We start from the raw sequence: 12,889 nt of genomic DNA, 5'->3' as shown, positions 1-12,889 counted from the left end.
TCATGTTTCTCATTTCAGTTATTATGTTGACCCTTCATGCCCCTGGATTTGTTCACACTTCAGTCTCTGCTTTCAGTGTGTATGATGTCACATCACCTGTTTAACAAATGGATCTAGAAGCTCCCAGCTGGCTGTAGTTACAATTCCCACACTGGTCAGTAACACAGGGAGCATTATATCTGGAGAGTGAGTGTCCAAACACTGCAGGCCTGAGGCATCTTCTTTCCACCCATTCACCCTTCCCTCCTTGCTGCCATCCTTACCTTCTCCACAGATCACTGACACAGCCTAGAAATTGTTCGCTGTTCTAAAATTTCAAATACATTATTTTAAATGGTGGAGAAAGGCTGGGAGTGTTATGGTACATAGTAAAAATTGTTCTGCTCAAAAGACTAATATCTTTGACATCATTAAGAACAATGAAGTACCATATTCACAGGTTAAAACAATTTTAAGTGATTTTTGTTTTGTTGGAGAAAGGCTCATTTTATTTATTGGCCAAATATCTTGAGGGAAAATTTTAAACCTTACTACAGAGTCACAGAACCACAAAGTGGGTAAGGTTGGAAAGGACCACAGTGCGTCATCTGGTCCAAGTGCAAGCATCTGCAAATAAAACAAACAAACCAAACCAAAACCCCACCAAAAAACCCTGCCACTGCACTTTTCCATAATGGAGGCAGTAATGTAGCTGAACCTGTAACTGTACTAAAATCATATTCTGTACTTCAACATAGAGACCCAATGCAATTATATTGAGGGCATTTTATTGTTTCATATTTCCATGTTGCTTATGAAATTTTGATGACATACTTAATTTCCCAATTCTCATTTGAAAAATACAAAAAAATACTTAATACGGTAATTATATCTAGCTCTACTGAAGAAATAGAAAAATAGATATTTCTCAATCTGGTAGTAAAATGTCTGTTTAAAAAATTGAAATAATTAAGTAATGGGTTAAGTTTCCAGGAGTCATAGAAAAGTCTTCATTGGGTAAGCACTTGAACTCAGTTTGAAATCTTTCTAAAGGATGATCTACTTTAGTTACAAGTAATTTTGCTGATGGAGGAATTGTTGGGTAAAATTTTATTTCTTTGTTATCTAGGGAGTCTGAGGGAATGAGTGCAATTCCAGTCTTTGGAAAATTAATGAGTCCTTGCTTCTTAACAAAATCAATTGCACTTCTGCAACTTTTTTTATAATGAAATAAAAGGGTTTTTTCTTCCATAGATGGAGCAGATGGCAACAGAGCAGAATAATGACAATTACAACCCTCCCCCACACCTCCTCCTTTTCCTTTTAAGTGGTGTTTGCCACTTGTAACTGGTACAGGTACAATCAAGTAGAAAGGGCGAATTGCTAGAGAAAAATCAAAATATATCGAAAAAACTCTTCCAATCTATGAAATAAATCAATTACTCTAATTCTGTCTTTCCCCTGACATCCCAAAGAACTTCTTGCACTTATGGGGAGCGGGATACATTGTAGTTCTGCTATAACTTGTGTGGCAGCAGAGACCTGAAAAAGTAAGAATAAGTTTTGTTATGGTCGGAAAAAATCTTGGTCCCATGTCTTGAAATGCAGTGAAATGTTCAATGTCATGCTACAATTTCAAGAATTTACCCTTGAAAATATTGTGTGCGGGTGACTGTATATTCCCATGGTAGCAGTCCAAAAGCTTTAGGAATATTGACAGGAAGTGATAACATACTTGTGAACATGCACTCTTCAGTTTCTAGGCTGGAACAGAGCCTTTTCTCAATTTATTTGAACATATATGTGAATAAAAATTTTCTTAGTGATGGTGAAGAGTAGAGATGGTGGCAATAAAACTTTGTAATTTGTGCTGAAGTGCTTTTTGCTAATTGCTTGAGCTCATTGTTGCAGAATTTGGCTGCAGAAAGGAAGACCCTGATGTGAATCCTGGCACTCAGGTCTCTCATTTGGCGCTTCACTGGGAAGTGAAAGTGCTCCAGGCTGAGTGATTGAGGAACTCCACCTATAAACTTTATCCTAAGACTAAGCAAATAGTTAGTCAATAAAATGAAGAATTTAAAAGGGCAAAACATTGTGACTCTTCTTTGCCATTTGTTCCACTTACGGAAATTAAAAAAAATCACAACAAACATGGTGGTTGTTAGGAACATAGCACAAGTGCCCTTGGTTTAAGAAGAAAAAGGTCCTCCACATTCTACAACAATATAGAGACCGATGTACCCAAACCAGGCTAAGGTACAATGTGTGTGCTAAAACCTCAGAACAAGTTGACCATTGCATATGCAACACCCTTTCCAGCTCTTCTGGTGTGGTTGGGAGTGTGATGTTAAATCCTCTGTAGGAAGTTTCATGCTGTGTCCATTAATGAGGCAGCTGCTGGTCCCTTTCATAACATTAGTTGTAGATCAGTTTCACCACAATTGAAACTCTTCTGGCTGTAATGCTACTTAGGCAATGGACAGTTTAAGTCCATATAATGTATATTTTATTGCAAGAATGAACTTAGCAGCCCTTCAGACAAGCCCAGAATTAGCCCTCACAGCAGCATTTATTTGACTGCAGGTGAGCTCAGGACTGCCAGCCCTTTTGGGCTTACTTTTCTGGGATCTGATAAATTCCAGTGGTATTAATGTTAGTGTTGTATGTAACTACTTCTGGGTTGAACTGAGCACTGTGTTGTCCCAATTGGTTTTGACTTCTCACTAGGAAAATGCCAATCTGTGTGACTCCTTCACACTTTGTGGGACTAACAAAAGATCTGTGAAGCTGCTGCTCAGCACAGTCATGGCTGGGGTAGTTTCTTGTGTATCCAGATCGACGACTTAAAAAAATAGCAAGAGTGGGTATTGACGAGAGATTGTAGTTAGCCAAAAGCTAAATGGTTTCCAATTCTGGCTGTGTGTTCCATAAGCGGGAGTTAACAGGGTATTTGGTGGTTCTTATCCATTTTAGAAATAGTGGGCCTGTGGTCTTTTAATTCTATTCAAAGCACATGTCTGTGACAATGCTGCTTTAACTGTTCAAATTGATTATGTCTATTAATTTGATACATTTATAATTTCTCAAAATTAGCATTTTTTAAAGGGCATTGTACCAATGTAGTACCTTATACAGCAATACTTGATTTGGCTGTGCACTACAGCACCAAATAGTGTTCTTGATTTACCAGCCAATGTGAAACCATTTCTGCTGGGACATTCAAGTCTTTATTGGACTTCAGATCTCTATGAAATAAAATAGGGAGTCCAAACTTGTAATATATGACAGCTTTCAAGCAAAAGCCCTCTATATGCATTTAAACTTGATGTACTTTTTCTACAACAAGGATGTATAAAAGATTTTTTTCCAAGGTTATTATTAGTCTCTTAAATAGATAAAATGTTCTTGTAGTCCCGTTGGGACGCTCTCTGATGTGCTCCTACTAATTTTCATTATCCTTCTTCCGTTTCCTTAACGGTATTCTAATCATTCTCAATCATGTTTTTGCTCAAATTTTACAAGAAAATGATGTGTCTGCATAGCTGCCATTACACTGCAGATGTGAATTTTTAGGGAGGACTGAGAATGGAAGGCAAAATAATCAGAGCAGTGGTGTCCTTGCAGCATTGCAATGATATGCCTAATTGTCAGTTTTCCTGTGACTGGAAATAATCACTCTTTTATACAGTCAGTTAATGTTTTTACCTTTAAACATTATGACAAAGTTAACAAGAAGACTAATGAAGAAGAATTATGTAATCATGAAGCCCACAGGTCATGTGGCATAGAGAAATGAAGGGAAAAGTTTGACTTCAAGCTGTTGAAGTACCTATGATTGCTATGTCACTTGTCCAGTGACACATCTTACTAAACTCTGCATAAGTAAATACCTTTTAATATTTTCTTCCTAGAAGTAGCCTTTCCAAAAAAACCAGTTTCAACCGGGAAAATAATACTTATCTCAATGTTTCTGCTTAGGCAATAATGATAAAAATTAGATCTACCAGGAAAACGCTTTTTAACCTTTATTCGTAGCATAAATCAAGATGCTCATTTTTCACAGTCTCTTTCTATAGAATTCAATTAAAGGTCAGATTTGTAATGGGGGATCCTAATTATTAATGTATCGCCTATTTTGAATTATTAATGAGTTGACATATTTGCATAATGGGTAAAGAAAATGCCTAAGAACAACTTTTATAGCATATTAAAATCCTTCAAAAATATTTAATCAAAGTCTTTTTTTCATGTCCTGGAGGTAATTTAGCTTTTTTACCATTATGTCAATGCTTAACAAATAAATTCAAAATATTTTACAGTTAAAAATTAGTGTAGTTATATATCTCTAAGGGGAATTAATCTTGTGTTGAACTAGTACACCAGTCATGAAATGGGAAGCTTCACACTGGGCAACCCTACTGTAAAAGGAAGATGCCACCATGTGCTGGACTGAGCATTTTGTGTTTTGTTGCAAGGATAAATAGCAGTTTAAGAACTGTAAAATTTGCAGGACCATTAGAGTGGAGACAATTGTTATAAGCATTTGCCTAATATTTTGACACCAATGATTTCAGTGTATTAAAACACTGATGGGCTAAATTTGCTTCACTGAGGTCTACACTGGGATCATCTGTATGTACTACTACTACATAATAATGAAAATATATTATCAGAGAATGATGAACACATCATAAATTTAACTGTGGAAAAAGGATTGCTACATTTTTCCACCAGAAGTGTCAGGTCTCACCACCATATCAAACAATGAGTGCTTGCATGGTTAAAATGATCCAGTGTAGATGAGCCTTGTGATATCTCCTAGCTGGGAAATTATGGAACCTAATATGATGACTAAAGGGTATATTTTGATGATAAATGAGTACCTATTTTGTTTATTGGCTTTCTAGAAGAGAGACTGTTTTATGGAGACGTCAAAGTTTGTTCTTAATTTTTGCTTCTATGGCCCAATTTACTGTAGCAGATTTTTGTTCCTAAGCAAAATTTGGTTCCTCACTTTGCATAAAGGGTTTCTTGTGATAAAATTGTGTTAGAGAAAAGTTAGAACTTATGACTGAGTCTTTTCTAGTAGATTTTTTCCATATTTACACAACTGAACCATTAATGATGAGATCCATGGATGAAACATTTGAATACCCTTTATCGTAACTTCTCAAAGGAACACCTTGTAGAATCAAAAACACTTCACAAGATTAAAGACTCTTCTAGTGTAGATTTTTCTTCTTATTTCAACTAACAGAAATGCAAAATCTCAGATTTTTCCACCCATATCTGTTATCATTCCATTCCAACCATTAGCTACTGAGTAACACTCTGGCTTGAAGCCACTGGGAAGATCCTGTTCTGCGGTTACTGCTACCACAAACCACATTATCATTAAATGCTAAAGTCTATCTATAGGTCAAGGTCAGGCCAGGGAGGTGATTGGGAAAGAAGGTAACTGTCATGGAGCAGTCAGAGTTCTCATTTGTACTATACCATTGGAAAAATCAAGTTGAAAGATGGAACTAAAAAGCCCCTCTGTAAACTGGAATGGTTTATATGCAATGAAGGAGTTTTACTTCTAATCAAGTGGACTCTCTATTAGTGCTTAATAATTGGTAGCACTGCAGCAGTTTCCTGTCCATTTGCTGGTGGATGTCTTGCATAGCCGGAGCAGGATTATCAAATGGCACCTTTTGCACCTGACCTTGTGTAAGCAAAGGGAAATTTCACTAAGAGGACTGCATGGTCTGTTTTATAGATGGCATAAAGCCTGATCAGTTCTCACTTCACAAGACAGCAATTCAGAATGAAATTGTCACTTGGCAGACTTTTCAGCCATAAAGAAGGACAATTGGAGATAATAGGAAAGGGATCAAAGAACTCAGTGACTCCAAATCCATGCTTGTCTTGTTAGCACACTTCTGGATAGTAGTGCCCTATGACTTGTAGACTACCCACAGACTTTATTCAGGGCTGAATCTTTCTATTATTCTTCACTCTTCTGCTTCTTTTATTGTCATCTGAACATTTTGTAATGATATCTTAAGTAATGTGACTAATATTCATCACAAATGGTTCATCAGTTCAGATACAGGATGAGATGGAGAGAATAGGGAATCAACCTTTGGTGCAAATCTCAGTTACTGGAATGGTGCTGTACCAGATTGGTTACATGAACCACTTTTAATATGAAACAAATATTTTCCATTTCCCCTCTCCACAAAGCAGAATACCACCTCCACTCCACTGAGAGATCGTGGAAATAAACAGTGCAAGTTTCTGTCCAGCTCCAGAATGATACAACAGAGCAACTCCTTATTGCTTCCTGACAAACCCTACCTGATATGCTTAATTTCATGAACCTTAAGATTATTCCATGGGTCTCAGTGCTATGTAACTTCAATTACGATACTTAGCAAATTCTTACACTCAGCTGGTGGTGTGAGGTGATTTAATCTGCTTGCTTTTAATTACACCCTGTAATCCAAATGAAGCCTTCTTATGTTTTCCTTTTTATCCCTCCCCTAATGTCTCTTTTTACAACATGTCAATGTCACTCTGCTTGATAGTTTCCATAAATTTCTTAACTCCTGCTGACTTGTCTGATTCCTCAGGTTATTCAGGCTACCAAACCAATAAAAAGGGATAGAAAATAAAAAGTAAAAAGAAAAATGTTAACACTGGAGTCTAGAGCAGGCTTTTGCAAAAGATCCTGCTTCAACTCCCTGAATAATCTTGAATATTACATGACAATTTTTTTATAAGAGACCCCAGCTCCTACGTTAAGCTACAGCTGCAGCATGAAGTTGGAAAGACACTCAGAAGGAGCAAAGGAAAATAATAGAATTCAGAGTGAGAAGATGATCTTTAATTAGGCAAATGAAAGCTTCTTAAGATCTAGGTAAAATGCTTCCTGTCATAGAGGTGATTCTGCATTATTTTGCTTGGGATCTCAGAAATGAAAAAAAAAAAGTGATTAGTTACTGCTGAAAGAAGGGCCTAGATGAAAATATTTGATTTGTACTAGAGTAAAGCTGAGAACAGATGAGAAGTATTTTAGTTCTGTCTGAGCAAGTGCATAGTTTAAGCTAAAATTGCAGTGATATAAAGCCTGGAATTAGCTGGGACCTCTTTTTGTGTTCTTTTTGTTCTTTTTGTGACTATTTGCAATTCCTCCTGCCCTCCAGAGGAAGAAGAGAGGAAAAAAAAAAAAAAAGAAAAGAAAGAAAAAGAAGAAAGAAAAAGGAAAACCTGATATCTCCAGAAAGGAAAATGCTAATCATATTACCTCCTGGTGGAACGTATACCACCTTGTTACACATGCATGGTAAATAAATTCCTTTGCAAGAAATGTTCCACCAAAGAGTATTCACTTCAGAGAAATGATAACGATCTCAAAAAAGCTGGGCAGTGATAAATGTGCTCTAAAATCCTGAAGCACTGAGCTGCTGCAGTTTCATTTACACTTGCAGCCCATCAATAGTGAATGCACTTCAGTTAATCACCTCTCCCCTGTGATGAGAGCTGTTGCCATTTCATAATTGCTATGAAAACTGACAAGCAAAGTTATTAAATGGATTTGGTGTGTGGGTGGGTGGGTGTGTGTGTGTGTGCATTTTATTTAACTCTGATATTTTTTGGTGAGAACAAACTTTGACAGAGAAAGACAAACAGAAATGCTTCCACATAGCATTTTTCCATAACAAACTCCTGTCCTATAAATGCCTCTGGAACCACAAGAAACTTAAGCTGGTGGCTGAGTGGCTATCAGTAAATGACTTGTTGAAAATTTAATTCTCTGAATACATCATGTGGTTTAAGAGGACAATGTATTCTAGGGTAATCCTCCTTCCCTATGCTGTTTCTTCTGGATGACAGCACTTGCAGCCCTGGGGCTTGCAGCCCTTGATGGGAGTGAGATGTGCAAAAAAAAAAAAAAAAAGAGTAAAATTATTGGCAGATGCTATTAAAATTTTAAGAAATATCCCAAACCCTGTTACATGAGTGAAGAACTTTTATATGTAATCCAATAAACTGAAAGGAGTCAGCAAAAGCAAGATATATACAGGATTAACCCATAGAAAGTTGGAATTAGTTAGGATTAATATCCAGTGGGAACTTTCTGTGTTTGAAATTGTCAGTAGCATTGCTTGTTAATGGTACTGGAAATTACTGGTTTAATGATGTTCCACTTTCCTGCTAGATATGCAGATGGTGCCACCACATCAGGTAAATCAGGTAATAGCTTTCCAATCATATTCAACAACATTAGGTTTTCTATCTGTAGTTTCCTTCCGTCTTCCTTAATCTTTTTGTGTCTCCTCTTCTTCAACAGAGCTGCTTGTGACAGACACTAGGATTTATGATCAGTGGGCACTAATGCAATTCAGGACTTGGGAGTTGTAGAACAACATGAGAGGATAATGAAGTGAGTTTAAAAGGTCTCTATGATAAACAACCCAATCTCTTAACACTGGTAATTATTACATTGGTAATTATTTTTGAATGAGTAGGGATAGAAGAGAACATTATTTAGCTGCATCCCAAAACTTCATAATTCAGAGTGAGAGTTGCAAGGAACAGTGCCTTTCACAAATCAGAGAACCAAAACAGCCTATTGAATGTTGTCGCACTGGATATCTTATGCTTCTTATAAAATGTGTTTTCTCTGCAATTTTTGTAGGATTTTTATGACACAGCTTCTTATTTGTGTTTGAAGCATACAACTTTAAATCAATATATATCTGAAAAATAGCCAGCAGTTATTTCATTTTAAAGCCAGGGACAACTTAAGACTTTAAGTTGAAAATACTCAAACTTTTGGAAACTCTTCTACCACACCCAAATTCAGGGTCAACCTGTGAGAGTACAAAAATGTAATCTGAGTTTTGCTCATTTTAAATATCACATTTTTTTTGTTCTAAGGACAGTTAAATGGAGGCACTGTCATTACTGATTACTACTTCTTCATGGTTTTTCCCAGTTAGTAGCTTCCCCTTCATATCATAGCTGCATTCATATGCAAATCACAATTCAACAACAGAGTCTCTTAAATTGGGTATTCTAGGAACAGCAGTGCTTTAGGTATTAGCAGTCCTTGAAGCATCTCAAAGCTTCACGTTTCTTTAATTTGCCCTAGGCTCTGGAGAGCCAAAGACATATAAATACCTTGGATGCAGTATTAGGGGGAAAAAATCCTCCAGTCTGATGAGTATTGAAATCCAAAAAGGTAAAGTAGTATCTATAAGACTGTAGGCTGAGAAATCAGTAATATGCTTTGTACACACTGAATTACATTTATAGATGATTATGACTTCAAGTGCAGTTGGCTATAATTTAAGAGTAATCTCTCTTAGGGATGTGAATTTTCTTTTATAGATGCCTCCAGGTGTATGTGTTGTATCTACCACTTCCCAGCAGCCATCCTGCTCCCAAGAGAAACCTGAAAAACAGTTGAAAAAAAATTGCAACTAATTTTCAGAAAATGGTTAGCAAATAGTTTTTAATTCCTGATGTCCTGACTTCAGCTAGGTGGATTTAACTTCTCAGTAGCAGCTACAGTGCTGTGTTTTGGATTTAGAAAGACAAAGGTGTTAATAACACAATGTAAGTTGTGCTTATTCTAAGTCAAGGACCTTTCTTTTTTTGTCCCATGCTCTGCTAGTGAGGAGGAATGCAAAAAATCCAGGTTGGGAGGGAGCATAGCTGGAACATTTGACCTGAATTGACGAAATGGACACCCCACATCGTGGAACATCATGCCTGGTGTATAAACTGGGGGAATTACAAGGATGGATGATCTCGGTTTGCGAAAGGGGGTCTGGCATTGGTCAGTGCGTAGTGAGCAATTGCGTTGTGCATCACTTGTTTTGGTTTTTCTTCCTTTTTATTATCATCATTATTATTATTTACCATTATCATTGTACTGAACTTTATTTTCAGTTATTAAACTGTTCCTATATTAACATACAAAATTTACTTCAATTCCACTCCTCATTCCACTGGAGAGGGGGAAAAACAGGGGGGTTTTGCAAGCATCTGCCTGTGTTTCATCTCCAGCTGGGCATAAAACTTCGACACCTGTTTATCCAGTGATAACATGTAAAGCTTCTGCAGCTCAATAAACACAGCTTTTGAGAACATGGCTTTGAACTCTCCAGGCACTTCAACAAAGTCTTTCACCTGCTAATTCTACCAATGGCTCGATGATTAAATATTTGCTTCCTATGCTGGTTGTTACAGTCTCATAGGTATAAAAACTGCAGGTGGCAGCTCTCCTCTCAAGATTTAAAACAACCCCTTTTTTTTTTTTTTTTTTTTTTTTTTAATTACAAAAGGTTACAGTGGACCCTGTAGAACAGAGAAATCTTTACATTATGTGGAAAATCTTCATTATTGTATGCTACTCCTTAAGGTCAGGAAAGACTTCTACACTCTCCTCACACTGAAGAATTGTACTTTTTAATGACTTACTGAACATAAGTATCATCTCTCAAATTCCATTTTAGTGTCTTTTCAATCTGATAAATGTAGCTGAAAGATCAAAGAATTACAACTATTCAAACAGAGAAGTGCAGATGTACCTTGCCATCGGTTTAAAAAATAATATTGTAAGAACTCCTGAGCCTCTATCCTTGTTATTTCACTCTGTGCCCCAATGAGTCCTCATCCTCATTTTTCAGCATATATTAAAAACAATTCTTATTGATCTTGAATTTTCTCTTCATTTGCACAGTAGCTAATCACAAAATTATTTCATATTTAGCACTGATATTCAGTATTTGTTAAACATTTTGAGCATTCCGAAATGCTCCTGACCCCAGCTCTTAGGTAGAGATTGTTTGTATATTGATTTAGTAGGACAAAACACTCTGGTAATGCTAGAAGCATTTCACATACTGTTTCAGTCTCTTTACACTTATTTTGATATTTTTGATTTATTCTTTTTTTCTATAGTGCCTATTTTTGTAATTATAGGAATAATTATTTATAAAAATGAATGTGGTTGTTATCCCTGAAATACCAACTTTTATATATTTTGAATTTCAAGAGCAAAACAACAGGTTTAGGCTCAGCATTGGTAACTTTTACAAAAACTTTAGTCTCACTATTGTTAGCTTTCTTGTTCAGATTCAAGTCCTGATGAAAGATTGCATGACGAAGTCCCATCTTTTATTGATATTTTTCATATTCAAACTTGCTTCAATAACTAGGCATCACAGTAACCTGTAGTATGTGACTGATTTATGGTTACTCTTGTGACTGTCATCCTTCTTGGTTTTGTACTTAATTTTTTCCTCTTACACAAGTGCTCCACACAGCCATTCCTTTGCTTTTATTCTTCATTCTTATAATGTATTCTTTCTACTCACAGATGTGTTTTCTGTACTGTGGTCCAGTTGATCTTCTTCATCTTATGTCTCTCTGTAATGAGCTTGAATTTCCTGGCTTGAGTGATCACAACACAATGAGCCCAAGGTTTTCCTCCTTGGCTGCTGCATCATTTTCTTACCACTGGACCCTTTCTCTCCTCCCCTAGTGGTTGTGGATTTCATTCTCTCATAGTCTGTGGTGGATTCCAGAGCAGAACAAAGTGAGAGTGTTCACTAGGTTGGGAGATTGATGCTGTAGGAGGAGTAGGAGTTATCCTCTAACCCACTTGGTGAGGTGGAGGTGGACTGTGGAATTGGTTTGCCATTGTAAAGGTGACAGAGGGATAGGCATTCTCTCAAGGTGAATTAGAAAAATAAATATTATCTGACAAATATTTGACATGATTACTACTGCAACAGCAGAACAAGTCAGAACTATCTCTCCACCTCTCTCTGAGCCCTTATTTGCTCTAGTTTTCCTTTTTCTATTCATTCTTAAATACCTTTGTTCTCTCTAAAGCATATAAAGAATCTTGTATATGAAGCCATTCATAACATTCACAAATGATTGTTCTCCAAGACCTATGCATAGACATCCAGTTCAGAGTACAACTAAAGAACAACACTGGTTGCTTTCTTCAGCTTGCTGTGCACCTTCGTAATGATATTCTCCTCACTAATTTGTGGGAAGGAGATTTTTCTCTTCTGTCTCCATTATTTGCACTGGTTTTAATTAAACATATGCTCTGATTGGGACATGGGTAAAAGGACAGTTGTGCTACCGTTTGAAAAGAGCAGCTTGCTGGCTCGGACAGTTTTCCCAAGCTTTCAGAGCTCTAATTAAAATCCACTGAACACATGAGCAATGTTGGCACAGTACTTTGGAAGTGTTTGTTACAACAGTGTCAAGGAGTAGATAAGGTTTTTAGGGGATTAGTGTAAGGTGTTTTGTTTCAGGTGGATTATTTCTAATGAATGGGTCCTCTTTCTTTGCTTCTGCCTATGAAAAAGGGCCTTATTTAACTTTTTGAAAAAATTATTTTATTTTGAGGACTTTGTGAGCAAACTAATTATCCAATTTTTAATTTCTAAGATATTTTTTAAAAGATTGAGCAATAAAGCTTCATATTTACATTCCTGATTAATAATGAAAGCCTTCAAAAGTTTTTGTGAGTCTGTGGAAACCAGAATGTGGCTGCACACACTGGAAGCAGAGCTGTGATATCCAAGGATACCCTACATACACTGGCAAATAGAGAAGGCTGGAGTGCTCATATACTGTGTAACTCTATTCACTTTGTCCCTTATGTGAATGTGATGTGAAAAATAATTTCCTGCATCTCCCAGGTATTGCTGTTCTGAAAGGGTCTAGAAAATAAACACAGTGTTGCTCATGTCCTCACTTTCAGAACTCTTTGTCCTGAAAACGTGCAGGAAAGGCTAAGTATCTGAATATCAGCAAAAGAAAAAAAAAAATCTACTTTATTGGAAGAGTGTAAGCAACCTTTATTGTATATTAAATTTTAAGCTGTATC

Source organism: Vidua macroura, chromosome 1, assembly GCF_024509145.1.
Source record: "Vidua macroura isolate BioBank_ID:100142 chromosome 1, ASM2450914v1, whole genome shotgun sequence".
NCBI classification, from domain to species: Eukaryota; Metazoa; Chordata; class Aves; order Passeriformes; family Viduidae; genus Vidua; species Vidua macroura.
The sequence above is the reverse complement of the archived record's forward strand: the minus strand, read 5'-3'. Positions refer to the sequence as shown.